Raw genomic sequence first — 26,387 nt, forward strand, 5'->3', positions numbered from 1 at the left:
TGAGGCCTGACTCTAAAGGCTTACATAAGCTTTCTGTAGGAAGGCTAGAAGATCTAGAAAGGTGAGAGCTTGGCAGCTACTTGGCATATGTATATTTATTTATACAGCTCCAGCCTTTGTCCCCTCTGCTATGGTCTGAATGTTTGTGTACCCCCAGAATTCATCTGTTGAAACCCTAATGCCCAATTTAATGGCATTAGGGGTGAGATCTTTGGAGGTGATTAGGTTATAAGGGTGGCGCTCTCACGAACGAGATTAGTGCCCTTATAGAAAAGGCCTGAGAGGACCATACCAGGTGAGGTCATGAGGAGTCTGCACACAAAAGAGGGCCCTCACTTGCCCATGCTTACACCGTGATCTTGGACTTCCAGACTCTAGGACTGTAAGAAATGAATTCATGTTGTTTATAAGCCACCCAGTCTCTGATACTTTGTTATAGTAGCCCAAACAGACCAGGCCATCTTCCTGGAGGTATTTCCTGACCTCTTCCAGAACCTAAACTGGATTAGAATGCTGTCTTGGTAATCCCGCAGTGCCCTGTGCTTTATTACAAAGTACTTCCTGCACTGTCTTGTGATTTCTTGTGGGCCTTTCTCAGCAGCTCCAGACTTCTTAAATTATGTATGGTGATTAACCATCTCTCTCTGAAATCCAGCAGCAGCATTTTAGTCCCCACTGGCCTCATCATCATAGCTAACAGTCAGGCAGTGTGCCCTGCGTTGTTCTAACCCCTGTACATTCATTCCAATCTCCAACTCGGCCTATTGTAGCCACTTTAATTAAAAAAAAAAAAAAGTGGGAGTTCCTGTCGTGGCGCAGTGGTTAGCGAATCCGACTAGGAACCATGAGGTTGCGTGTTCGGTCCCTGCCCTTGCTCAGTGGGTTAACGATCCGGCGTTGCCGTGAGCTGTGGTGTAGGTCGCAGACGCGGCTCGGATCCCGAGTTGCTGTGGCTCTGGCGTAGGCCGGTGGCTACAGCTCCGATTCAACCCCTATCCTGGGAACCTCCATATGCCGCGGGAGCGGCCCAAGAAATAGCAACAACAGCAACAACAACAACAACAACAGACAAAAAGACAAAAGACAAAAAAAAAAAAAAAAAAGTTGAGTAAATAAGCATAATGGAGGGAGAAAATCACTGATTTTTTTTTTTTTCTAGGAGCTCTTGGAAAGCTTCATAGAGGAGGTGGCTTAGAAGTGGGCTTTGAAAGCCGAGTTCACCAAGCAGAGAAGTGGGGATTCATCTTTCCAGAGTAGCTGGGGCAGGTGTGAAGGAGCACATCAGGTGTTCAGGGAATTCAGGCAATTAGGTAAGTGTGGCTTGATGTTGCACATGGGGGTGAGAGAGGGGGTATTAGGATTGGAACAACGTTTACTTGGATATGTAAACTTCAGGCATATTTGTTAAGAAGGCAGGTTTTGGAGTTCCCGTCGTAGCATAGTGGTTAACGAATCCGACTAGGAACCATGAGGTTGCGGGTTCAATCCCTGGCCTTGCTCAGTGGGTTAAGGATCCGGTGTTGCTGTGAGCTGTGGTGTAGGTTACAGACGCAGCTCGGATCCTGTGTTGCTGTGGCTCTGGTGTAGGCTGGTGGCTACAGCTCTGACTGGACCCCTAGCCTGGGAACCTCCATATGCCGTGGGAAGCTGCCCTAGAAAAGGCAAAAAGACCAAAAAAAAAAAGGCGGGTTTTTTTGTTTTTGTTCTTTAATTCATTGTATGTTTCAGGCATCTAAAAGGGGTGGGCATCATGCCTCCTGGGGATGTACTAGATGATCTTTAGGAGGTGTAGGAAGAAAATATTGGAAACTATAATTTTCTCTTACCCTTTAAACATTTCTATTTTGCTGTGCAGTATAAAGTTTAGAATAGCACTGTCCAACAGAACTTTGTGATGGAAAAGTTTTATATCATCACTTGAAAGCCAGTACAGCTGAGGAATTGAATTGAAAATTGTTTTAAATTTAAATTAAAGTTGCCGCATGTGGCTAGTGACTACTGTATTGGATACCACAGATATAGACTCTCCACTGATACTCTAGCTGATGTGTATAAATTAATAAATAAGTGAAAAAACATATGTGCCATTCAGGTTACTGCTGACATATGCAATCAAAAGTGTTTGCTTGTCCAGACCCTGGTCCAGAGGGCAAAATTAAAATATAGAGCTGGATTAAAAGTACTGAGAAATTGCAGAGATGGAGTAGCCCTGGAGGATTACTGAGAGATGTTTTAAAATCTTCAAAATCTCAAGAATGGAAGGAAGGTATATTATAGGTCTTTAGTTTTCTAGAAGAAAGTAAGCCTTGCCCCAAGATTGGAGGGCCTCAAACTCTCAGCTTAAATCTTACTTTTTCAGGTGACAGGCTGCCTATTTCATACCAGCCCATGTCCATCTCCTATCCCCTCACATGATTGTTCTTTCTCAAGAACTTTTGCAGTTTGTGATGACACAGTGATTTGTTTATTTGCTTATTGTCCATCTCCTCACAACATCGAGACTGTAAGTTCCATGGAGACAGCACCACATCTTTTTGTTGACCACTGTATGCCCAGGGCCTGGCATACAATATGACGTACTTGCTCAGTAAGTGGCCGGGGGAGGGAAGTGGGGCTGAGACTAATGAGATCAGACCAAATGGATATTGGGAGATGAGAATAATAAGCCTTGAAAGCCTCTCTGAGCAGTTAGTGTCACAGGCCTAACCTAGCAGCCCACACTCATGAGCAGTAACTGTTGGCCTATGATTGAAAACCATTGCACTTTGACTCAGATGGACCTTGGTTTGAATTTCAGTTCTACCACTTACTGTGGTATGACCTTAGCAGATTTACTCAAAGTATTTAGTTTCCTCAGCTATAAAATGAGGACAGTAACAATTCCACTTCTTAGAGTTGTTAGTTGGGTTAAAGAATATGAAGTAACTAAATATATGTATGTTAAGCATTAGTACATAGACTATGTGTACGTAGAGTGGATACTACATAGTACAGATACAACATAGAGACAGAGCTTTTATTCTGTGTTTATTGAATGAATGCCTTCAGTGATATACCGTGTATAGACACAAGATGGGAAAATGGCCATGGAATGAAAGGACTGATGTTTTTTGATGAAACGAATTGTTAGAGCCTCAGATGTGACTAGTCACATAGAAATTTGATGCACTAAACTATTGCTTAGAAAATATAGGTTACTTAATGCAAAGCAGTTTGGCTGGATTAATAAAAGCCTTAAGAATGTTTATTCCTTGTTACCCAACAATTCCACTTCTAGGAAATCTACACTAAGCAACTAATAAGAGATACAAAGACTTACAGAGCTATTCACTGATGCCGTTATAGTAAGGCCCAAAATAATAACAAATTTAAATTGTAAGCAACCTAGTCAGCCAGCAGTAGGAGGAATGCTTAAGCTAAGGACAGTATGGTCATGTGAAGCAATACTATTTAAGTTGCTAAAATCCCAAGTGTTTCAGTGTATAATTTCACAGGGGAAAATGTTCATGTTATAACAATAAATGAAAAGAGTTTATAAAATTCTATATAATATGATCCCAATTGCAGTTTAAGACTAGAAAGACCAAATTGTTAGCTGTGATTATCTTTGTTTGGTGAGTCAGTGGCAAATGGGTCTGCCCGCTGATGTTCCGTTCCCATCGTGGGTCTTAGCTCCTTGGTGAGGTTCAGCTGCCATGGTTTCAAAGACCACTCTGCTCCATGAGCTCCGTGAAGACATCCAAAGTGTTAGCCCTTAGATATACTCTTGAGGCTGGAGGGGTCTTCTGGCAAACAGTGTGATTCTTCTACCCATGTGTGGAATGAAAGAAGGCTCTTGCTGAGGATGGCAGCATGGAGGGGAGGTGCTAGAGAATCTAGATTTAAATCCTGGCTTGGCCACGGAATAGCAATGAGGCTTTGGGCAAAGTCCTATATCTCTCTGCACCTGAAGGGTCAACTTGTGCTTTTCTGCCTTTTCCCCAAATGCAAGGCCTGACTGATTGCTGAAGCAGGACTGTGTCAGAGTTTCCTGGAGCATTTCTGTGGACCAGACTATCCTCCCACCCTCAGCCTAGCTGTGCCCCATTGAGCCCAGCTTTGCCAGGCCTGGCGTAATCAGCCTGGATGGGTCTTTGTTGTCTCTCTGGGCTGCACACCCCCCTCGCCTATGGCTACTCTTGCTCATTTCTCTTGGGAGCTGCCTGGCTGCAGAGAAAGGCCTTTGGAACCCTTCTCTTTTCAGCCGGGCTTTATTGAATTTCACCTCCCTTTCTTTTTTTTTTTTTTTTTTTTCCCTTTCCAAATAGGAACATCATTTATCTTGGACTTTAAGTTGCAGAGGTCTTTAAGAGCTTTCTCTTTTCCCAGCTGCATTTGTTGACACACAGTCAATCTGTTTCTTGCCTCCACTCCCCTCCTCCCCTCTCTACCCCCCAAGTAGGCCATAAAGTGTCTACAGCTGTGCCTTTATTACCCATCCCTTTCTATGCCCTCAAGGGGGACGAGCCGAAATATAGCACAGCCATTACCATTGACAAAAAGGGACAATTTAAAAACATTTTTGCTTTTCTTTGGAAAAACCAATAGCACAAAAGGAAGTACATCATTTTATTGTAAATGCTTTTTAAATATAGGTCACTTGGCCATAATCAGCCCCGAAGGATGGAAAAGTTCAAAGCGTGAAAGCAGGCACACAGATATCCAGTTTTTCTCCCTTGCCTTTTAAATTATGCTAATTGACACCAAGAAAAACAGGGAGGACTATCTCCAACCAACCCAGGCACTCTGTCATCTCCAACTCCCTCCTCTCCTTACAATGAAGAGCATGGAAAATAAGTGTTCCAGGCCAGGAATGGCAGCCTCCAGACCCACAGAAACTCTTTTCTTGGGGGGGTAGGCAGGGGTGCTGTGCCACAGCATGGGAAATTTCCTGGGCCAGGGTTCAAATCCATGCCAAAGCAGCAACCCAGATCCTTAACCCACTGTGCCACAGGAGAACTTCAGGAACTTAGAAATTTTTGCTTCTGTTTCAGAAAGTATTAAGACCAGGAGGCTTGTGGCCCGTTCTTTTAAGATAGGGAGATTTTCTTAACTCTGAGGCAGAGGAAACTCTTACTGTGTCTACCGAGGAAGTTCCTAAGGCGGAAGACTCCCTGAAGGCTACCTTGTGCGTCTGACCAGGTGAAGGGTGAGAGTGCAGAAGGCAGGAGGGCAGTGTGAAAGGTGGAATAGGCAGGGGAGTGGTTGCTTTTCTGAGGGCTGCACCACCTCAGCAGTCTTAAAGGTGTGATACTGATGGAGGGTTGTTAGATTATGATGAGAGAGTAGAGGTAGAGAATGAAACACATGGGCTTCTGGGAAGATGGCCAAATGGTGTTCCCTTGGCCCCCACCCCCAGGTAGTTGTGATCTGAACTTTGGATTAACTATTGGGCCTTAGGAAATAGGACCAAGTTTTTGAATGCAATTGGAATGAGAGCTGTTAAAAAATAGTATTCAGCCGAGTGAAGTTTAAAGAAGTATCCTGCAGCTTTACAGCATTCTTTGGTGAGCTCTAGATATTTTCTCGCGGTGTCTAGGATTTTCCATGTATGTTGTCATGTCATCTGCAAACAGTGACAGTTTTACTTCTTTTCCAATTTGGATTCCTCTTATTTCTTTTTCCTGTCTGATTGATGTAGCTAGGACTACAATACTATGTTGAAAAAAGTGGCAGGAATAGTCATCCTTGTATTGTTTCTGATCTTAGTGGAAATGCTTTCAGCTTTTCACCGTTGAGTATGATGTTAGCTGTGGGTTTGTCACATACGGCCTTTATCATGTTGAGGTAGGTTCCCTCTATGCCTACTTCCTGGAGAGTTTTTTTCTCATGAATGGGTGTTGAAATCTTGTCAAAAGCTTTTTCTGCATCTATTGAGATGATCATCTGTTTTTTACTCTTCAGTTTGTTCATGCGGTGTATCACTCTGCTTTATTTGCAGATATTAAAAAATCCTTGCATCCCCTGGATAAATCCCATTTGATCATGGTATACAGTCCTGTTAATGTATTATGGGATTCGGTTTGCTGGTATTTTGTTGAGGATTTTTGTTATCTGTGTTCATCAGTGATATTAGCCTGTAATTTTCTTTTTTTTGTGGTTTCTTTTTCTGGTTTTGGTATCAGGGTGATGGCGGCCTCAGAGAATGAGTTTGGGAGTGTTCCTTCCTCTGCAATTTTTTGGAATAGTTTCAGAAGTATAGGTGTTAATGCTTCTCTGAATGCTTGATAGAATTCACCTGTGAAGCCATCTGGTTCTGGACTTTTTTGGGGGAGTTTTTTATAACAGTTTCAATTTCAGTACTTGTTATTGATCTGATTGTGTTTTCTATTTCTTCTTGGTTCAGTCTTAGGAGATTATGCATTTCTAAGAATTTGTCCATTTCTTCTAGGTTGTCCATTTTATTGGTATCTAGTCATTTGTAGTAGTCTCTTATGATACTTTGTATTTCTGTGGTGTTGGTTTTAACTTTTCCTTTTTCATTTCTGATTTTATTGACTCCCCCATTCCTTTTTTTTTTTTTTTTTAAATTACAGCCACACCTGCAGCATATGGAAGATCCAGCTCTAGAGGTTGAATCGAAGCCACTGCAGCACCAGATCCGAGCCACATATGCAATCTATGCCAGATTCTTGACCCACTGAGTGAGGCCAGGGATCAAACCTGCATCCTTATAGAGACAATGTTGGGTCCTTAACCTGCTGAGCCACAACAGGAACGTCCTCTAAAGGTGTCTCAATTTTATCTGTCTTTTCAAAGAAATAGCTTTTAATTTTATTGATCTCTTCTATTGTTTTTTAGTCTCTCATTTATTTCTGCTCTAATCTTCATGATTTCTTTCCTTCTACTAACTGTGGGATTTTTTTTGTTCTTTTTTCTCTGTTTGCTTTAGGTGTAAGGTTAGGTTGTTTATTTTAGATTTTTCTTGTTTCCTGAGGTAAGCTTGTATTGCTATAAACTTCCCTCTTAGAATTTTACTTTTGCTGTTTCCCATAGCACAGGTTTTATATTGTTGTGTTTTCATTTTCATTTGTCTCTAGGTATTTTTTTATTTCCTCTTTTACTTCTTCAATGATCCATTGGTTGTTTAGTAGCATATAATTTAGCCTCCATATTTGTGGGGGGGTTAAGTTTAATTTTTATTTTAAAATAAAATGTAGGGAGTTCCTGTCATAGCTCAGTGGTTAACAAATGTGACTAGGAACCATTAGGTTGCGAGTTCGATCCTGACCTCGCTCAGTGAGTTAAGGATCCAGTGTTGCCGTGAGCTGTGGTGTAGGTCACAGACGTGGCTCAGATCCCAGACTGCTGTGGCTCTGGCCTAGGCTGGTAGCTGTAGCTCCGATTAGACCCCTAGCTTGGGAGCCTCCATGTGCTGTGGATGTGGCCCTAGAAAAGACAAAAAAATAAATAAAATATAAAATGGAGTATAGTTGATTTACAATATTGTGTTAGTTTCAGGTGTACAGCAAAATGATTCAGTTATACATATATCCATTCATTTTCAGATTCTTTTCTCATAAAGGTTATTATAGAATATTGAGAAGAGATCTACCTGCCGTACAGTAGATCCTTGTTGATTATCTATTACACATATAGAAGTGCATATATTTTAATCCCAGCCTCTTAATTTATCCCTCCCCCAGTGTTTCCTCTTTGGTAACCATAAGTTTGTTTTGAAGTCTGTGAATCTATTTCTATTTTCTAAATAAGTTCATTTCTATCATTTTATTAGATTCCCTATGTGATATCATATAATGTTTGTCTTTCTCTGTCTGACTGACTTCACTTAGTATGATAATCTCTAGGTCCATCCATGTTGTTGGAAATGGCATTTTCTTTTTTATGGCTGAGTAATATTCCATTGTATACACCACATTTTCTTATTCCATTCCTCTGTCAATGGGCATTTAGGTTGCTTCCATGACTTGGCTTTTGTAAATGGTGCTACAGTGAACACTGGGATGCATATAGCTTTTTGAGTTACGGTTTTCTCTGGATAGATGCCCAAAAGTAGGATTGCTAGATCATATGGTAGTTCTATTTTCAGTTTTTTGAGGTACCTCCATATTTTTTTTCATAGTGATTACACCAATCTACATTCCTACCAAAAGTTAAAGAAGGTTCCCTTTTCTCCGCATCCTTTCTAGCATTTATTAAATGTAGACTTTTTGATGATGGACATTCCAACCAGTATGAGGTGGTACTCCATTACGGTTTTGATTTTCACGTCTTTACTAATTAGTGATGTTAAACACCTTTTCTTATGCTTTTTGGCTGTCTGTATTCTTTAGCAAAATATCTATCTATTTTTTTTTTTTTAGGGCCACACCCATGGCATATGGAAGTTCCCAGACTAGGGTTGAATTGGAGCTGAAGCCACTGGCCTGCACCACAGCCATAGCAATGCCAGATCCAAGCCATGTCTGCAACCTACACCACAGCTCACGGCAACCCCGGATCCTTAACCTACTGAAGGAGGCCAGGGATCGAACCTACATCCTCATGGGTACTAGTCAGATTCATTTCCACTGAGCCATGACAGGAATTCCCAAAACATCTATTTCAGTCTTCTTCCCGTTTTTTGATTGAGTTGTTTAGTTTTTGTTATTGAGCTGTATGAGCTGTTTGTATATTTTGGAGGTTGTCCCTTACTGATTGCTTCATTTGCAAATATTTTCTCCCATTCTATAGGTTGTCTTTTTGTTATTTTATTGTTTCCTTTGCTGTGCAAAAGCTTTTAAGTTTAATTAGGTCCCATTTGTTTAATTTGTTTTTATTTTCATTACTCTAGGAGCTGGTTCTGACAAGATATTGCTGTGGTTGATGTCAAAGAGTGTTCTGCCTGTGTTTTCCTCCAGCACTTTTAGAGTATCAAACATTACATTTCAGTCTTTAATTCATTTTGAGTTTATTTTTGTGTGTGGTGTTTGTGGTTTTTTGCTGTTCTTTTCTTGTATTTGATCTCTAGTCTCATAGTGTTGTGGTCAGAAAATATGCTTTGTATGATTTCAGTTTTCTTAAATTTAACAAGGCTTGTCTTTTGGCTTAGCAGATGATCTGTCCTAGAGAATATTCCATGTACACTTGAAAAGAATGTATATTCTGCTGCTTTCAGATGCAATGCTCTATAAATATCATTAAGTCCATCTGGTTGGATGTTTCATTTAAGGCTTGTGTTTTCTTATTGTTTTTCTGTCTGGATGACCTCTCCGTTAATAGTGGTGTGTTAAAAGTCCCCCACTAGTATTGCGTTACTGTTAATTTCTCCTTTCATGTCTGTTAACATTTGCCTTATATACTGAGGTGCTCCTATGTTGGGTGCCTATATATTTACAATTGTTTCATCTTCTTTGATTGATCCTTTGATCATTATATGTTGTCCTTTGTCTCTTGTAACAGTTTTAAAGCCTATTTTGTTCTGATATTATTAATTACTCTGCCTTTCACTTGATTTCCAGTTATATGAAATACTTTTTTCCATCCCCCTTACTTTCAGTCTGTGTGTGTCTTTAGATCTAAATGAGTCTCTTATAGGCAGATATATATATAATGAAAGAAATTAAAGACAGCACAAACAGATGGAAAGCAGAGTGTGCTCTTGGTTTGGAAGAATTAATATTGTTAAAATGACCGTATTGGGGAGTTCCTGTCGTGGCGCAGTGGTTAACGAATCCGACTAGGAACCATGAGGTTGCGGGTTCGGTCCCTGCCCTTGCTCAGTGGGTTAATGATCTGGCGTTGCCGTGAGCTGTGGTGTAGGTTGCAGATGCAGCTCGGATCCCGCGTTGCTGTGGCTCTGGCGTAGGCCGGTGGCTACAGCTCCGATTCAACCCCTAGCCTGGGAACCTCCATATGCCGTGGGAGCGGCCCAAGAAATAGCAACAACAACAACAACAACAAAAGACAAAAAGACAAAAAAAGACAAAAAAAAAAAATGACCGTATTACCCAAGGCAATCCACAGATCCAATATAATCCTTTTCAAAATACCAATGGCATTTTTCACAGAATTAGAACAAGTAATCTTAAAATGTGTATAGAAACACAAAAGACTCTGAATAGCCAAAACAATCCTGAGATAGAAGAACAGAGCTGGAGGAATCATACTCCCTGACTTTAGACTATACTACAAATCTACAGTAAGCAAAACAGTATGATACTGGCACAAAAACAGACACATAGATAAATGGAATAGAATAGAGAACCCAGAAATAAACCCACACATTTATGGCCCATTATTCTACAATAAAGGTGACAAGAATGTAATATACTATGGAGAGAAGACAGTCTTTTCAATAAGTGGTGATGGGAAAATTGGACATATAAAATGATGAAGTAGAACATTCTCTAACACTATATTCAAAAATAAACTCAAAATGGATTAAAGGCCTAAATGTAAGCGCAGAAACCATAAAACTCCTAGAGGAAAACATAGATGGAATTCTCTTTGATATAAATTGTAGCAATATTTTTTGGATCTGTCTCCTAAAGTACAAGAAATAGAGGGGAAAATAAAAAGGGAGTTCTCTGGTGTCATGGGAGTAAAGGGTCTGTAGTTTTCACTGCTGTTGCTCAGGTCACTGCTGTGGCAAAGGTTTTATCCCTGGCCTGAGAACTTTTACATGCTATAGGTGCAGCCAGAACAACAACAAAAAGAAAACAAATGAGATTTAATTAAAAGCTTTTGCACAGCCAAGAGAACCATTAACAGAACAAAAAAAAAAATGATCTAGGGAATGGAAGAAAGTATTTGCAAATGATATGACTGATAAGGGGATATTTACCGTATATGAACTGGTCATATAATTCAACATTTAAAAAAAGATTAAAAAATGGGCAGAAGACCTGAATAGATATTTTTCCAAAGAGGACATGAAGATGGCCAAGGCACATGAAAAGATGTTCAACAACACTAATCATCAGGGAAGTGTAAATCAAAATCACAAGATATCACCTCACATCTATCAGAATGGCTGTCATCAAAAAGAAAACATAACAAATGTTGGCAAGGCTATGGAGAAAAGGGACGCCTTGAACACTTTCAGTGGGAATGTAAATTGGTACAGACATTGTGGAAAACAGTGTGGAGATTTCTCAAAAAACTGAAAATAGAACCACAGTGTGTGATGTAGCAATTCTATTCATGGGTATACTGGAAGAAACAAAAACACTAATTTGAAAAGATACATTTACTCAAATGTTCATAGAATTGTTTACAATTGCCAAGATATGGAAGAAACCTAAGAGTCCATCAACAGATGAATGAATAAAGAAGGTGTGGTACACACACAATGGAATACTACTCAGCCGTAAGAAAGAATGAAATTTTGCCATTGCAACAATATAAATGGACTTGGAAGGTACCATGCTTAGTGAAAAATTCAGAGAAAGACAAATACTGTTTGATATCATATATGGAATCTAAAAAATACAACAAACTAGTGAATATAACAAAAAAGAAACAGACTCACAGATAGAACAAACTAGTGGTTGTCAGCGGGGAGAGGGAATTAGGAAGGGGCAAGATAGGGCCAGGGGATTAAAGTAAATAAGCTACAGTGATAAATTGTACAGCAGATATTAGTTTAAAATAAGCTACAAATATATATTGTATAGCACAGAGAACATAGCTAATTTTTATACTAACTGCATGGACTATAACCTTTAAAAAGTGTTTTTCATTATATTGTACACTTATAGTATTTATTATAACATAATATACATATTTATATAATAAATTATTTATATAATATTTATAGCAACTGTACTTCAATTTTAAAGAAAAAGACCACATTCCCCAGGGAGGTTTTAACTGTAGTTAGGTTAGGGTGTTGTATAAGCAACTCCATTTGAGGGTCTATTGTCTCCTGTTTAACAAGGCTGGATGATCCGCTTCTGAGATCCAGCTGTGTACAAGCAACTGGATGTGAAATCCAAAGACCTTAGCTCATTTCCAGACTTGGCCCTGTACCAATCCTGCTAACACATGTCTCTGATTCACAGTGGCCTGTCTGTGAGCTGAGGGCAATAGTGGAACTCACCACACAACATTGCTGGGAGCAGCAAATGAGCTTATGTGTAGGATGCGACTCTGGTAGGCATTAGATGCCCCATGACAGTGTTTGATGAAACCATTTCTGAGCAAGGAAGTGGAGCCCCCAGGATAAGATATCCAGGCTATAAGGATAGCGAGACAGTTTTATAAGACATTCAGACTCAAAACTAGAAATTATATCAAGGATGCTCAGAAAGACTCCCTACATGAGATGCACAAAGAAGAGTCTTATTGGTTCAGGCAGCCGAGCAAAGTACACTGTGCTCCTTTGATGGGTAGAAGGCATGGATTAGCTTCTGCTGATCTTGAGCCGAGCTTGACTGTTAACTAGTTAAGTAACCTAAACTTTTGGCTTCCATTTTCCATCTGTAAGTTAGGAATAATTACAGTAGCTATGCCTTAAGGTTGTTGTTTGGACTAAAATGAGTTTAATCATATAAAGCCCTTAGTATCATAGTGTAAATACCTATTAGATCTATTTCTTATTATTCCTGAGAACTCAAAATGGAGGCTGGTTGATGATGGCTTTACTTCCTTCCCTTTCTTTCTTCCTGTCTGGCTGACAGGTACATAGAAGAGAGCAATCTTTAGCACTGGTTTCTTCAGAATCAACTGTAAATCATTTCATTCGTCAGTGTGGTGTAGTAATATAAAGCAGAATTTTGGGGTCACACAGATAGGTATGAAATTCTTTCTCTGCCAATTCCAGCTTTGTAACTACGGACAAGTTATTTTATCTTTCTAAGCCTTGTTTTTCTCATCAGTTAAAAGGTATAGGAATTCCGGAGTTCCTTGGTGGCTCAGCAGGTTAAGGATCCAGCGTTGTCACTACTGTGGTATGGGTTCAGTCGCTGGCCTGGGAACCCTTCAATGTGTCATGGGCATGGCAAAAAAAAGGTATAGGAATCCTTACTGTTGATGTGAGTATTGAATGAGATAAGGCAAGTAATATAATAGGAAACTGATATGGGATGGTGTTGAATAGTGAGTCTGGACTCCTTTCATAAAACATACATGAGGATCTCTAGGATTAAACTCTGGAAGATTTTCTAGAGCAGAGAAGTTACTGCTAAGTACTTTTAATGCTGTTCTGAGTTTTACCTTCACTGTTCTCACAATTCAGGTCATACAGTTATCATTTTGCTTGATGATGATGACGAAAGCAAGCTGAGATATTCCAGTTTATAATAAGAAATACATACCTAGTCTTCATCAGTTTCCTGGCACAGGGCTCCTAAAACCCTTGGAATTTCCTAGGTGAGAAGAGTCAAAAAGATGTCTTTTATGTTAACGAGATGACTTTTGAAAAACACATAAGGAGGGTGGCTTGTTGCCAGTGGAATCAGCCAGGTGATTAGAGGATTGGAACTTTTTAAAATTTTTATTATATCTGGTTTACAATGTTTTGTCAATTTCTGCTGTATAGCAAAGTGACCCAGTCATACATATATACACATTATCCTCCATCATGTTCCATCGCGAGTTATTGGATATAGTTCCTTGTGCTATACAGCAGGACCTCATGGCTGATCCACTCCCAATGCAATAGTTTGCATCTACTAACCCCAAACTCCCAGTCCATCCCACTCCCTTCCCCTCCCCCTTGGCAATCACAAGTCTGTTCTCCACATCCATGAGTTTGTTTCTTTTCTGTAGATAAGTTCATTTGTGCCATATTTTAGATTCCAGACATAAGCGATATCATATGGTATTTTTTCTCTTTCTGACTTAATTCACTTAGTTTGAGAATCTAATTCCATCCATGTTGCTGCAAATGGCATTATTTTGTTCTTTTTTGTGGATGAGTAGTATTCCACTGTGCATATGTACCACATTTTCTTTTTTAAATTTTTATAATGATTTTAATTTTTTCCGTTATAGTTGGTTTACACTGTTCTGTCAATTTCTACTGTACAGCAAAGTGACCCAGTCACACACATATATACATTCTTTTTCTCGCATTATCCTCCATCATGCTCCCTCGTAAGTGATGAGATAATAGTTTCCTGTGCTATACAGCAGGATCTCATTGCTTATCCACTCCAAAGGCAATAGTTTGCATCTATTAACCTCATATTCCCAGTCCATCCCACTCCCTTCCCCTCCTCCTTGGCAACTCCAAGTCTGTTCTCCTAAGTCCACGAGTTTCTTTCATGTGGAAAGGTTCATTTCTGCTGTATATTAGATTCCAGATATAAGGGATATCATATGGTATTTGTCTTTCTCTTTCTGACTTAATGTGAGAGTCTCTAGTTCCATCCATGTTGCTGCAAATGGCACATCTTAATCCACTCATCTGTCTATGTGTATTTAGGTTGTTTCCATGTCTTGGCTACTGTGAATAGTGCTGCAGTGAATATACAGGTGCATGAATCTTTTTGAATTGTAGTTTTGTCTGGATGTTTGCCCAGAAGTAGGATTGCTGGATCATATGGTAGTTCTATATTTAGTTTTCTGAGGAACTGTCATACTGTTTTCCATAGTGGTTGTACCAATTTACATTCCCACCAACAGTGTAGAAAGGTTCCCTTTTATCCACATGCTCTCTAGCATTTGTTATTTTAGACTTATTAATGATGACCATTCTGACTGGTGTGGTACCTCACTGTAGTTTTGATTTTCATTTCTCTAATAATTAGTGATGTTGAGAATTTTTTCAGGTGCCTGCTGGCCATCTGTTATGTCTCCTTTGGAGAAATGTCTACTTAGGTCTTCTGCCCATTTTTCATTTGGATTGTTTGGTATTTTTGCTGTTGAATTGTATGAATTGTTTGTGTATTTTGGAGATTAAGCCCTTGTTGGTTGCATTTTTTGCAATTATTTTCTCCCAGTCCGTAGGTTGTCTTTTTTTTTTTTTTTTCTAAAGTTTCCTTTGCTGTGCAAAAGCTTGTCAGTTTGATTAGGTCCCATTGATTTATTTTTGTTTTTATTTCTGTTGGGAGACTGGCCTAAAAAACCATTTGTATGGTTGATGTCAGAGAATGTTTTGCCTGTGTTCTTTTCTAGGAGTTTTATGGTATCATGTCTTATGTTTATGTCTTTAAGCCATTTTGAGTTTATTTTTGTGCACAGTGTGAGAGTGTGTTCTGGTTTCATTGATTTACATGCAGCTGTCAAGTTTTCCCAACACCACTTGCTGAAGAGGCTTTTTCCCATTTTATATTCTTGCCTTCTTTGTCAAAGATTAATTGACCATAGGTGTATGGATTTATTTCTGGGTTCTCTTTTCTGTTCCATTGGTCTGTATATATGTTTTTGTACTAGTACCACACTGTCTTGATTACTGTAGCTTTGTAATATTGTCTGAAGTCTGGGAGAGTTATGCCTCTTACTTGTCTCCACTCCCCCCCACCAGGATTTCTTTGGCAATTCTGGGTCTTTTATGGTTCCGTGTAAATTTTGGGGTTGTTTGTTTTAGTTCTGTGAAAAGTGTCATGGGTAAGTTGATAGGGATTGCATTAAACTCTGTAGTATGGGTAGTATGGCCATTTTAACAATATTAATTCTTCCAGTCCAGGAGCATGGAATATCTTTCCATTTCTTTGAATCCTCTTTCATTTCATTGATTAATGTTTTATAGTTTTCAACATAATAATAAGTCTTTCACCTCCTTGGTCAGGTTTATATCTAGGTATTTAATTTTTGGGGTGTGATTTTAAAAGGTATTGTATTTTTTTATATTCTTTTTCTAATATTTCATTGTTAGTATACAGAGGTGCAACCAATTTCTAAATGTTAAACTTGTATCCTACTTACTGAGTTCGTTGATCAGTTTGAGTAACTTTTCCATGGAGTCCTTAGAGTTTTCTATATACAGTATCATGTCATCTGCATACAGTGACAGTTTTACCTCTTCTCTTCCAATTTGAAAAAAAAAATGGAGTTCCTGTCGTGGTGCAGTGGTTAATGAATCCAACTAGGAACAATGAGGTTGTGGGTTCAATCCCTGGCCTTGCTCAGTGGGTTAAGGATCTGGCATTGTCGTGAGGTATGGTGTAGGTTGCAGATGTGGCTTGGATCCCTCATTGCTGTGGCTCTGGTGCAGGCCAGTGGCTACAGCTCTGATTAGACCCCTAGCCTGGGAATCTCCCTATACTGTAGGAGTGGCCCTAGAAAAGGCAAAAAGACAAAAAAAATTTGGATGCCTTTTATTTCTATTATTTGTTGGATTGCTGTGGCTAGGACTTCCAGTACTATATTGAATAAAATTGGTGAGAGTGGGCATCCTTGGCTTATTGGGAAGGCTTTCAGCTCTTCTCCATTGATTATTATATTGGCTGCGTTTGTCATAGTGGCTTTTATTTTTTTATTTTTTTGGCTTTTTGCCATTTCTTGGGCCGCTCCCATGGCATATGGAGGTTCCCAGGCTAGGGGTCTAATCGGAGCTGCAGCTTGCAGCCTACACCAGAGCCAGAGCAACGCAGGATCCGAGCTGTGTCTGCAACCTACACCACAGCTCACGGCAATGCCAGATCCTTAACCCACTGAGCAAGGCCAGGGATCGAACCCGCAACCTCATGGTTCCTAGTCGGATTCGTTAACCACTGCGTCATGACGGGAATTCCATAAGTGGCTTTTATTATGTTGAGTTATGGTCCATCTATACCCACTTTGGTAAGACTTTTTGTCATGAATGGATGTTGAATTTGGTCAAATGCTTTTTCTGCATCTATTGAGATGATCATGTGGTTTTTGATTTTTCTTTTGATGATCATGTGTGTATTACATTTATTTATTTATTTCATTTTTGATCACCCTACAGCACATGGAGCTCCTGGGCCAAAGGTCATTTCAGAGCCACACTATCACCCAGCCGCAGCTTCAGTAATGCCAGATCCCTAACCCACTGTGCTGTACTGGGGATTGAACCCATGTCCCAGTGCTCCCCAGATGCCACCAATCCATTGTGCCACAGCAGGAGCTCCTGATTTATGTATGTTGAGCCGTCCTTGTGAGCTTGGGATGAATCCCACTTTGTCGTGGTGTTTAATCTTTTTGATGCATTGTTGGATTTAGTTTGCTAAAATTGTGTTGAGAATTTTTGCATCTATATTCATCAAAAGTATTGGCCTGTAATTTTCTTTTTTGGTAGTATCTTTGGTTTTGGTATTAGGATGATGGTAGCTTCATAGAATGTCTTTGGGAGTGTTCCTTCTTCTTCAACCTTTTTGAAAAGCTTAAGAAGGATGGGTGTAAGTTCCTCTTTGTATGTTTGGTAGAATTCTCCTGTGAAGCCATCTGGTCCTGGACTTTTGTTTGTAGAGAGTTTTTAAATTATGTGTTCAATTTCATTTTTAGTCGTTGGTCAGTTCAGATTATCTATTTCTTCTTGATCCAGTTTTGGTGGGCTGTATGTTTTTAGAAAGTTGTCCATTTCTTCTAGGTTGTCAAATTTGTTGGCATATAATTGTTCATAGTATTCTTATGGTTTTTTGAATTTCTGTAGTATCCATTGAGATTTTTCCCTTTTCTTATTTTGTTTATTTATTTATTTGGGTTCTCTCTTCTTGGTGAGTCTGGCCAGAGATTTGTCAATTTTGTTTACCCTTTTAAAGAACCATCTCTTGGTTTTGTTTATTTTTTTCTATTGTTCGAATCTCTATTTTATTGATTTCCCCTCTGATCTTTATGATTTCCTTCCTTCTGCTGACTTTAGTTTTTGTTTGTTCTTTTTCTATTTCTTTTAGTTGGTAGGTTAAGTTGTTGGTTTTGATATTTTTCTTGTTTTTTTGAAGAAGGCCTGTAACACTATGAACTTCCCTCTAAGAACTGCTTTTGAGACGTCCCATAGATTTTGTATGGTGGTGTTCTTATTGTTTGTCTCAAGGCATTTTTAAATTTCCCTTTTGATTTCCTCATTTTCCTCCCCCCTTTTCCAGTAGCATGTTGTTTAGTCTCCATGTAGGCAGTGTTTTATCTCTTTTTTTCTGCAGTTGACTTCTAGTTTCATGCCATTGTGGTCAAAGAGGATGATTGAAATAAATTCTGTGAGATCAAATTGTTGAGGTTAATTTTATGCCCCAACATGTGGTCAATTCTGGAAAATATTCTGTGTGCACTTGAAAAGAATGTATGTTCTGTTTTATTTTGTTCTTTGTTTTTTTGTTTGTTTGTTTGGTTGGTTGGTTGGTTTTTGTCTTTTTGCCTTTTCTAGGGCCACTTCCTGTGGCATATGGAGGTTTCCAGGCTAGGGGTCTAATCGGAGCTGTAGCCACCGGCCTATGCCATAGCCACAGCAACACGGGATCTGAGCCATGTCTGTGACCTACACCACAGTTCACGGCAATGCTGCATCCTTAACCCACTGAGCGAGGTCAGGGATCGAACCTGCAACCTCATGGTTCCTAGTCAGATTCATTAACCACTGTGCCATGATGGGAACGCCTGTTCTTTGTTTTTTGTATGTAATGTCCTGAAAATATCAATGAAGTCTAACTGTTCTCTTGTGTCATTTAGGATCTCTATTGCCTTATTGATTTTCTGTCTGGAAGATCTGTTCATTGGTGTGAATGGGGTGATAAAGTCTCCTACTGTTATTGTATTCCCATCAATTTCTCCTTTTATATCTGTTAGTATTTGTTTTATGTATTTGGGTGCTCCTATATTAAGGGCATATATATTGATGAGTGTAATATCCTTTTCTTGAATTGATCCTTTTGTCATTAAATATTGTCCTTATCTTTCTTTATGGACTTTGTTTTAAAGTCTGTTTTGTCTGATATGAGTATTGCGACTCCCACTTTGTCATTTCCATCCTCATGAAATATTTTTTCCATCTCCCCTCTTTCAGTTTATGCATGTCCTTTGTCCCAAGGTGGGTCAGTTTTAGGCTGTTTGTTTTTTTTAAACCAGCCTGCCACTCTGTCTTTTGATTGGAGCATTCATTCCATTGACATTTAAAGTAATTGTTGATAAATATGTATTTTGTATTTATCACCCTTTTAAACCTTGTTTTCCAATTGATTCTAGATTTCTCCTTTGTTCCTTCTTTTTTTTGGTTGGATGATTTCCTTTTTCTTTTTTTTTTTGGCATCTGTAAGAAACATATTTTTATTATTATTGTTGATTATTATTATTAAAGTATAGTTGATTTACAATGTTTCATCAGGTTCTGTTGTACAACAAAGTGACCCAATCACACACATTTCCCTGTGCTGTACAGTAGGATCCCATTGCCCATCCATCCAAAATATAACAGTTTGTATCCAAAAAACTCCCCAAATGCCCACACATCCCACTTCTCCCCTTTGCCCCTTGGGAACCCCAAGTCTGCACTTTTTAAAAAATTTTATTTATTTTTGCTTTCCGTTTTTTTTGGGCCACAGCCATGACATGTGGAAGTTCCCAGGCTAGGGGTCGAATCAGAGCTATAGCTACTGACCTATGCTACAGCCACAGCAGTGCCAGATCGGAGCCACATCTGTGACTTAGACCACAGCTCATGGCAATGCCAGATCCCTCACCCACTGAGCAAAGTAAGGGATCGAACTTGCATCCTAATGGACACTAGTCAATTCATTTCCACTGTGCCACAATGGGAACTTCCAGAGCTTTTTTTAAAATGAATTTTATTACATTTATAGTTGTACAATGATCATCACAACCCAATTTTATAGAATTTCCATCTCAAACCCCCAGCATATCCCTCCATCCCCAACCTGTCTCCTTTGAAACAACAGTTTTTCAAAGTCCATGAGTCAGTATCTGTTCTGCAAAGAAATTCATTATGTCCTTTTTTTAGATTCCATATGTAAGTGATAGCATATGCTGTTAATGTCTCACTGTCTGACTAACTTCACTTAGCATGATAATTTCTAGGTACATCCATGTTGTTGGAAATGCCATTATTTCTTTCCTTTTAATGGCTGGGTAATATTCCATTGTGTATATGTACCATGTTTTTATCCACTCCTCTGTCAATGGACATTTAAGTAGTTTCCATGTCTTGGCTATTATATATAGTGCTGCAGTGGCCATTGGAGTACACGCATCTTTTTGAGTTATCTTTTCCCTGGATAGATGCCCAGGAGTGGGATTGCAGGATCAAAAGATAATTCTATTTTTAGTTTTCTGAGGAATCTCCATACTGTTTTCCACAGTGGTTGCACCAGTTTACATTCCCACCAACAGTATAATAGGGTTACCTTTCCTCCACACCCTCTCCAGCATTTATTGTTTGTAGACATTTTGATGATGGCCATTCTGGCAGGTGTAAGGTGGTACCTCATAGTGGTTTTGATTTGCATTTCTCTAATAATGAGTGATCTTGAACATCTTTTCATGTGTTTTTTTGGCCATCCATATGTCTTCTTTGGAGAATAGTCAGTTTAGATCTGGTGCCCATTTTTTGATGGAGGTTGTTTGTTTTTTTGTTATTGAGCTACAAAAAGTGTTTATACATTTTGGAGATTAATCCCTTGTCAGTTGCTTCATTTGAAAAGATTGTCTTTTTTGTTTTGTTTAGGGTTTCCTTTGCTGTGCAGAAACTTTTAAATTTAATTAAGTCCCATTTGTTTATTTTTGTTTTTATTGTCATTACTCTAGTAGGTGGATCTGAGAAGATGTTGCTCTTGTTTATGTTGGAGAGTGTTTGGGCTATGTTTTCTTCTAAGAGTTTTATAGTATCTGATCTTATATCTAGGTCTTTAATCCATTTTGAGTTTATTTTTTGTGTATGGTATTAGGGAGTGTTCTGATTTCATTCTTTTACATGTGGCTGTCCAGTTTTCCCAGCACCAATTATTGAACAGGCTGTCTTTTCTCCATTGAATATTCTTGCCTCCTTTGTCATAGACTAGTTGGCTGTAGGTGCATGGATTTAATTCTAGGCTTTCTATCCTGTTCCACTGATCTATGTTTCTGTCTTCGTGCCAGCACAATACAATTTTGATGACTGTAGCTTTATAGTATAGTCTAAAGTCAGGGAGCCTAATTCCTCCAGCTCCATTTTTCTTTTTCAGGATATCTTTGGCTATTCTGGGTCTTTTGTGCTTCCAAAAAAACTTTAAAAAATTTTGTTCCAGTTCAGTGAAAAATGTCCTAGGTAATTTGATAGGAATTGCATTGAATATGTAGATTGCCTTGAGTAGTATATTCATTTTGATAACATTGACTCTTCCAATCCAAGAGCATGGTATGTCTTTCCATCTGTGTCATCTTTAATTTCTTTCATCAGCATCTTGTAGTTTTCAGGGTACAGGTCTTGTGTTCCTTTAGGTAGGTTTATTCCTAAGTATTTTATTCTTTTTGATGTGATAGTAAATGGATTTCCCTAATTTCTCTTTCTGATCTTTCATTGTTAGTATATAGGACAGCAGTCGATTTCTGTGTATTAATTTTGTATCCTGTGACTTTGCAAACTCATTGATGGGCTCTTAACAGTTTTCTGGTAGAGTCTTTAGGATTCTCTAGGTAGAGTATCATGTCATCTGCAAATAGTGGTAGTTTTACTTCTTCATTTCCAATTTGGATTCCTTTTATCTCTTTTACTACTTTGATTGCTATGGCTAGGACTTCCAAAACTGTTGAATAGGAGTGATTATCTCAGTGGGAATTCTTTCAGCCTTTCACCATTGAGAATGATGTTAACTCTGGGTTTGTGGTATATGGTCTTTATTATGTTGAGGTAGGTTCTCTCTATGCCCACTTTCTGAAGGGTTTTTATGAGAAATAGGTGTTGGGTTTTGTCAAAGCTTTTACTGCCATCTATTGAGAGGATCATATGGTTTTTATTCTTCAGTATCTTAATGTGGTGTATCACACTGATTGCTGTGCTGATATTAAAGAATCCTTGCATCCCTAGGATAAATCCCACTTGATCATGATGTACAATCTTTTTAATGTATTGTTGGATGCGGTTTGCTGTATTTTGTTGAGGTTTTTTTACATCTATGTTCATCAGTGAAATTGGCTTGTAATTTTCTTTTTTTTTGTGGTATCTTTGTCTGGTTTTGGCATCAGGGTGATGGTGGCCTCATAGAATGAGTTTGGGAGTGTTCCTTCCTCTTCAATATTTTGGAATAGTTTCAGAAGGATAGGTGTTAGCTCTTCTCTAAATGTTTGATAGAATTCGCCTGTGAAGCCATCTGGTCCTGGACCTTTGTTTGTTGGAAGTTTTTTAATCACAATTTCAATGTCAGTATTTGTGATTGGTCCCTTCATCTTTTCTATTTCATCTTGATTTAGTCTTGGAAGATTGTACTTGTCTAAGAATTTGTCCATTTCTTCTAGGTTTTCCATTTTATTGGTGTATAGTTGCATGTAGTAGTCTCTTATGATCCTTTGTATTTCTGTGATGTCCGTTGTAACTTCTTTTTTACTCCTAATTTTATTGACTTGGGTCCTCTCTCTTTTTTTCTTGATAAGTCTGGCTAAGTGTTTGTCAATTTTGTTGATCTTTTCAGAGAACCAGCTTTTTGTTTCATTGATCTTTTCTATGGTTTCCTTCATTTCTGTATCATTGATTTCTGCTCTGATCTTTATGATTTCTTTCCTCCTACTAACTTTAGGTCTTGTCTGTTCTTCTCTCTCTAGCTACTTTAGATGTAAAGTTAGGTTGTTTATTTGATCTTTTTCTTGTTTCCTGAGGTAGGCTTATATTGCTATAAACTTTACTCATACAGCTGCTTTTGCTGCATCCCATTCATTTTGGAGTGTTGCATCTTTTTTGTCATTTGCTTCAAGGTATTTTTGCATTTCCTCTATGATTTCTTCAATGATCCATTGGTTGTTTAGTAGCACGTTGTTTAGTCTCCATGTGTTTGTGCTTTTTGTATTTTTTTTCTGGTTGTTGATTTCCAGTTGTATAGCATTGTGGTCAGAAAAGATGCTTGATATGATTTCAATTTTCTTAAAGTTACCTTGGCCTGATCTGTGGCCCAGAATGTGATCAATCCTAGAGAATGTTCCTTGTGCACTTGAGAAGAATGTGTATTCTGCTGGTTTTGGATGGAATGTCCTATAAATACCTCTTAAGTCCACCTGGTCTAATGCTTCATTCAGGGCCTGTGTTTCCTTACGATTTTCTGTCTCGATGATCTGTCCATTGCTATAAGCGGGGTGTTAAAGTCCCTCACTCTTATTGTGTTATTGTCAATTTATTCTTTTAAGGTTTTAGCAGTTGCCTTATATATCGAGGTGATTCCTGTTTTGGGTGCATATGTATTTGTGCAATTGTTATATCTTCTTCTTGGATTTATCCTTTGATCATTATGTAATGTCCTTATTTGTCTTTTATAGTATTCTTTATTTTAATGTCTATTTTTGTCTGATACGTGTATTGCTATTCCAGATTTCTTTTGATTCCTATTTGCATGAAATATTTACTTCCATCCTCTCACTTTCAATTCACATGTGTCCCTAGAAGTGAAGTGGGTCTCTTGAAGACAGCAAATATATGGGTCTTGTTTTTGTATCCATTCAACCAGTCTGTGTCTTTTGGTTGGGGCTTTTAGTTGATTTACATTTAAAGCAATTATTGATATATATGTTCTTATTGCCATTTTATTAACTGTTTTGGATTTGTTTTTGTTACTTTTTTTCCCCCCTTCTCTCTTGATCTCTCCTCTTGTGGTTTGATGACTATCTTTAGTGTTGTATTTGAGTTGATTTTTCTTATTTGTTTGTGTATCAATTGTAGATTTTTGGTTTGTAGTTACCCTGAAGTTTTCATATAGGAGTCTATGTATATACGAGATTGTTTTAAGTTGTTGGTCTCTTAATTGCAAGTGCATCTCCAGTATCCTGCATTTGTACCCTCCTCTTCTCACAATTTCTGATTTTGGTAGCATATTTGTGTGTGGATGATTTCCTACCTTTATTGTATATATGCCTTTACTGGTGAGCCTTGTCACATGGTAATTTTGTTTCTAGTTGTGGCCTTTTCTTTTTTGCCTAGAGAAGTTCCTTTAGTATTTGTTGTAAAGCTGGTTTAGTGTTGTGGAATTCTCTTAGCTTTTGCTTATCTGTAAAGCTTTTGATTTCTCCTTTGAATCTGAATGAAAGCCTTGTTGAGTAAAGTAATCTTGGTTGGAGGTTTTTTTCCTTTCTTCCCTTTAAGTATATCATGCCACTCCCTTCTGGCCTGCAGAGTTTCTGCTGAAAAATCTGCTGATAACCTTATCAGGGTTCCCTTGTATGTTATGTGTTTCTTTTCCCTAGCTGCTTTCAATATTTTCTCTTTGTCTTTAACTTTGGTCAGTTTGATTAATATGTGTCTTGGGGTGTTCTTCCTTGGGTTTATTTTATATGGTACTTGTGCTTCCTGGATTTAAGTGAGTGGTTCCTTTCCCATGTTAGGGAAGTTTTCGGCTATTATCTCTTCAAATATTTTTTCTGTCCCTCTCTCTCTCTCTTCTCCTTTTGGCACCCCTATAATATGGATGTTGGTGTGTTTAACATTGTCCCAGAGTTATCTTAGACTGTCTTCATTTCTTTTCTATCTTTTTTCTCTTTTCTGTTCCGCATCAGTGATATCCATTAGTCTATCTTCCACCTCGCTTATTCGTTCTTCTGCCTCCTGTATTCTGCTGTTGGTTGCATCTAATGAATTTTTTTATTTCAGTTGTTGTATTTTTGCATCTCTGCTTGCTTAAGTTTTAAATCTTGTATTTCTTTGCTCAGTGTTTCCTGTAAATTATCCATCTTTGCCTCCAGTTTATTTCCAATGTCTTGCATCATCTTTACCATTATCAGTCTAAAGTCTTTTTCCTGGAGGCTGATGATCTCCAGATCACTTACCCGTTTTTCTGGGTTTTTTTCTTTCTCCCATATCTGAGTTATAGTTCTGTCTTTTAATTTTTATAGGTTTTTTGTGTGGTCACCTTTTTGCAGACAATAGAGTTGTAGCCTCTCTTACTTCTGATGTTTGCCCCCTTGTGGCTGAAGTTGGCATGGGGCCTTGCTGTAGGCTTCCTGATGGGAGGGACTGGTGCCTGCCCATTGATAGGCAGGGCTGATTGATATCCTTTTGATGGGTGGGGCTTTGTCACTGGGTGAGATTGGGGGTGGCTGTGTGCCTCCGGGCTCTTTAGGCAGCCTGTTTACTGATGGATGGGGCTGTGGTCCTACCTGGATTATTGTTTGGCCTCAGGTTTCTGGATGATTTCCTTTTATTTTGTTTCTTTTTCTTTTTTGTTTTTGTGAATATATTATTTTTTTATTTGTGGTTGCTGTATTTTTCCAGTTTGTTAACCTCTTCTTATGTCTGCTTGCTTTAGACTGATAGTCATATAGGCTCAAAAGCATTCTTAAAAAAAGAGTCTAGATTTTCTTACTTCCCAACACTTTATGATTTTGATGTCCTTTTTTACATCTTCACATTTATCTTTTTTGCTGTTCCTTGTGTTTATCACCACTTTCACAGAGTTTTAATCTGTGTACTGGCTTCTTTCAGTGATTATTTTCCAATTGTGATTTCCTCCATCCTATATCTTCTTACTTCTCTCCTAGTTAAAGGAGACCTTTCAATATTTCTTTTTAGTATAATTATATTCTTTCAGTTTTGTTTGTCTGAGAAGTTCTTTATCTATCCTATTTTAAATGATAATCTTGATGGGTAGAATATTCTAGGTTGCAAATCTTTCCCTTTTAGAACTTTGAGTATATCTTGTCACTCTCTTCAGACCTGTAGCATTTCTGTAGAGAAATTAGGCAATAGACTTACGAGTGTTCGCTTATAATTAACTCTTCATTTTTCTCTTGCTGTCTTTAGAATCATTTCATTAACTTTAACTTTTGCCATTTTGTATTATAATGTGTCTTGGTGTAGGTCTCTTTGGGTTCAACTTGTTTGGGGCTCTCTTTGCTTCCTGTATCTGGGTATCTTTTTCCTTTTTCAGCTTTAGAAAGTTTTTAGCCATAATATCTTCAAATAGATTTTTAATTCCCTTTTCTTTTTCTTCTCCTTTTGGAATCCCTATCATGTATAGATTGACCTGCTTTATATTATCCCATAGATCTCTTATATTTCTTTCTTTTTTAAAAAATTTGGTTTTCTATCTGTCGTTCTGATTTTGTGATTTTGGTTATTCAGTCTTCCAAGTCATTTACTGATTACTCTGCATTGTTCATTCTTCTGTTCAATGCCTTCAACTCAGCTTTTGTCTCCACAAATGCATTTTCTAATTTTTCTTGGCTCCTCCTTACAGTTTCTAGTTCCTTTTAAAATTAATCTGCATAACTGTTGCTATCTTTTCTTAATTTCTTCAGTATTTTCATTGCCTCCTTTTTATAAATTAGATTATAGTTGATTTACTGTGTTGTGTCAATTTCTGCTGAATAGCATAGTGACC

The 26,387-nt window shown here is 38.2% G+C and overlaps 1 long non-coding RNA gene across 1 annotated transcript in view; it reads left to right on the top strand.

Moving 5' to 3' along the window:
- The window catches only part of LOC102157854, a 48,285-nt gene that overhangs the window by 1,270 nt on the left and 20,628 nt on the right, over positions 1 to 26,387 (top strand). Inside the window, exon 2 of the long non-coding RNA XR_002343920.1 lies at positions 1,160 to 1,310. This is a non-coding gene — a long non-coding RNA (uncharacterized LOC102157854). The remainder of the gene's footprint in view (positions 1 to 1,159; positions 1,311 to 26,387) is intronic.

The sequence above is a fragment of the Sus scrofa genome, chromosome 5 (assembly GCF_000003025.6).
Source record: "Sus scrofa isolate TJ Tabasco breed Duroc chromosome 5, Sscrofa11.1, whole genome shotgun sequence".
Lineage (NCBI taxonomy): Eukaryota > Metazoa > Chordata > Mammalia > Artiodactyla > Suidae > Sus > Sus scrofa.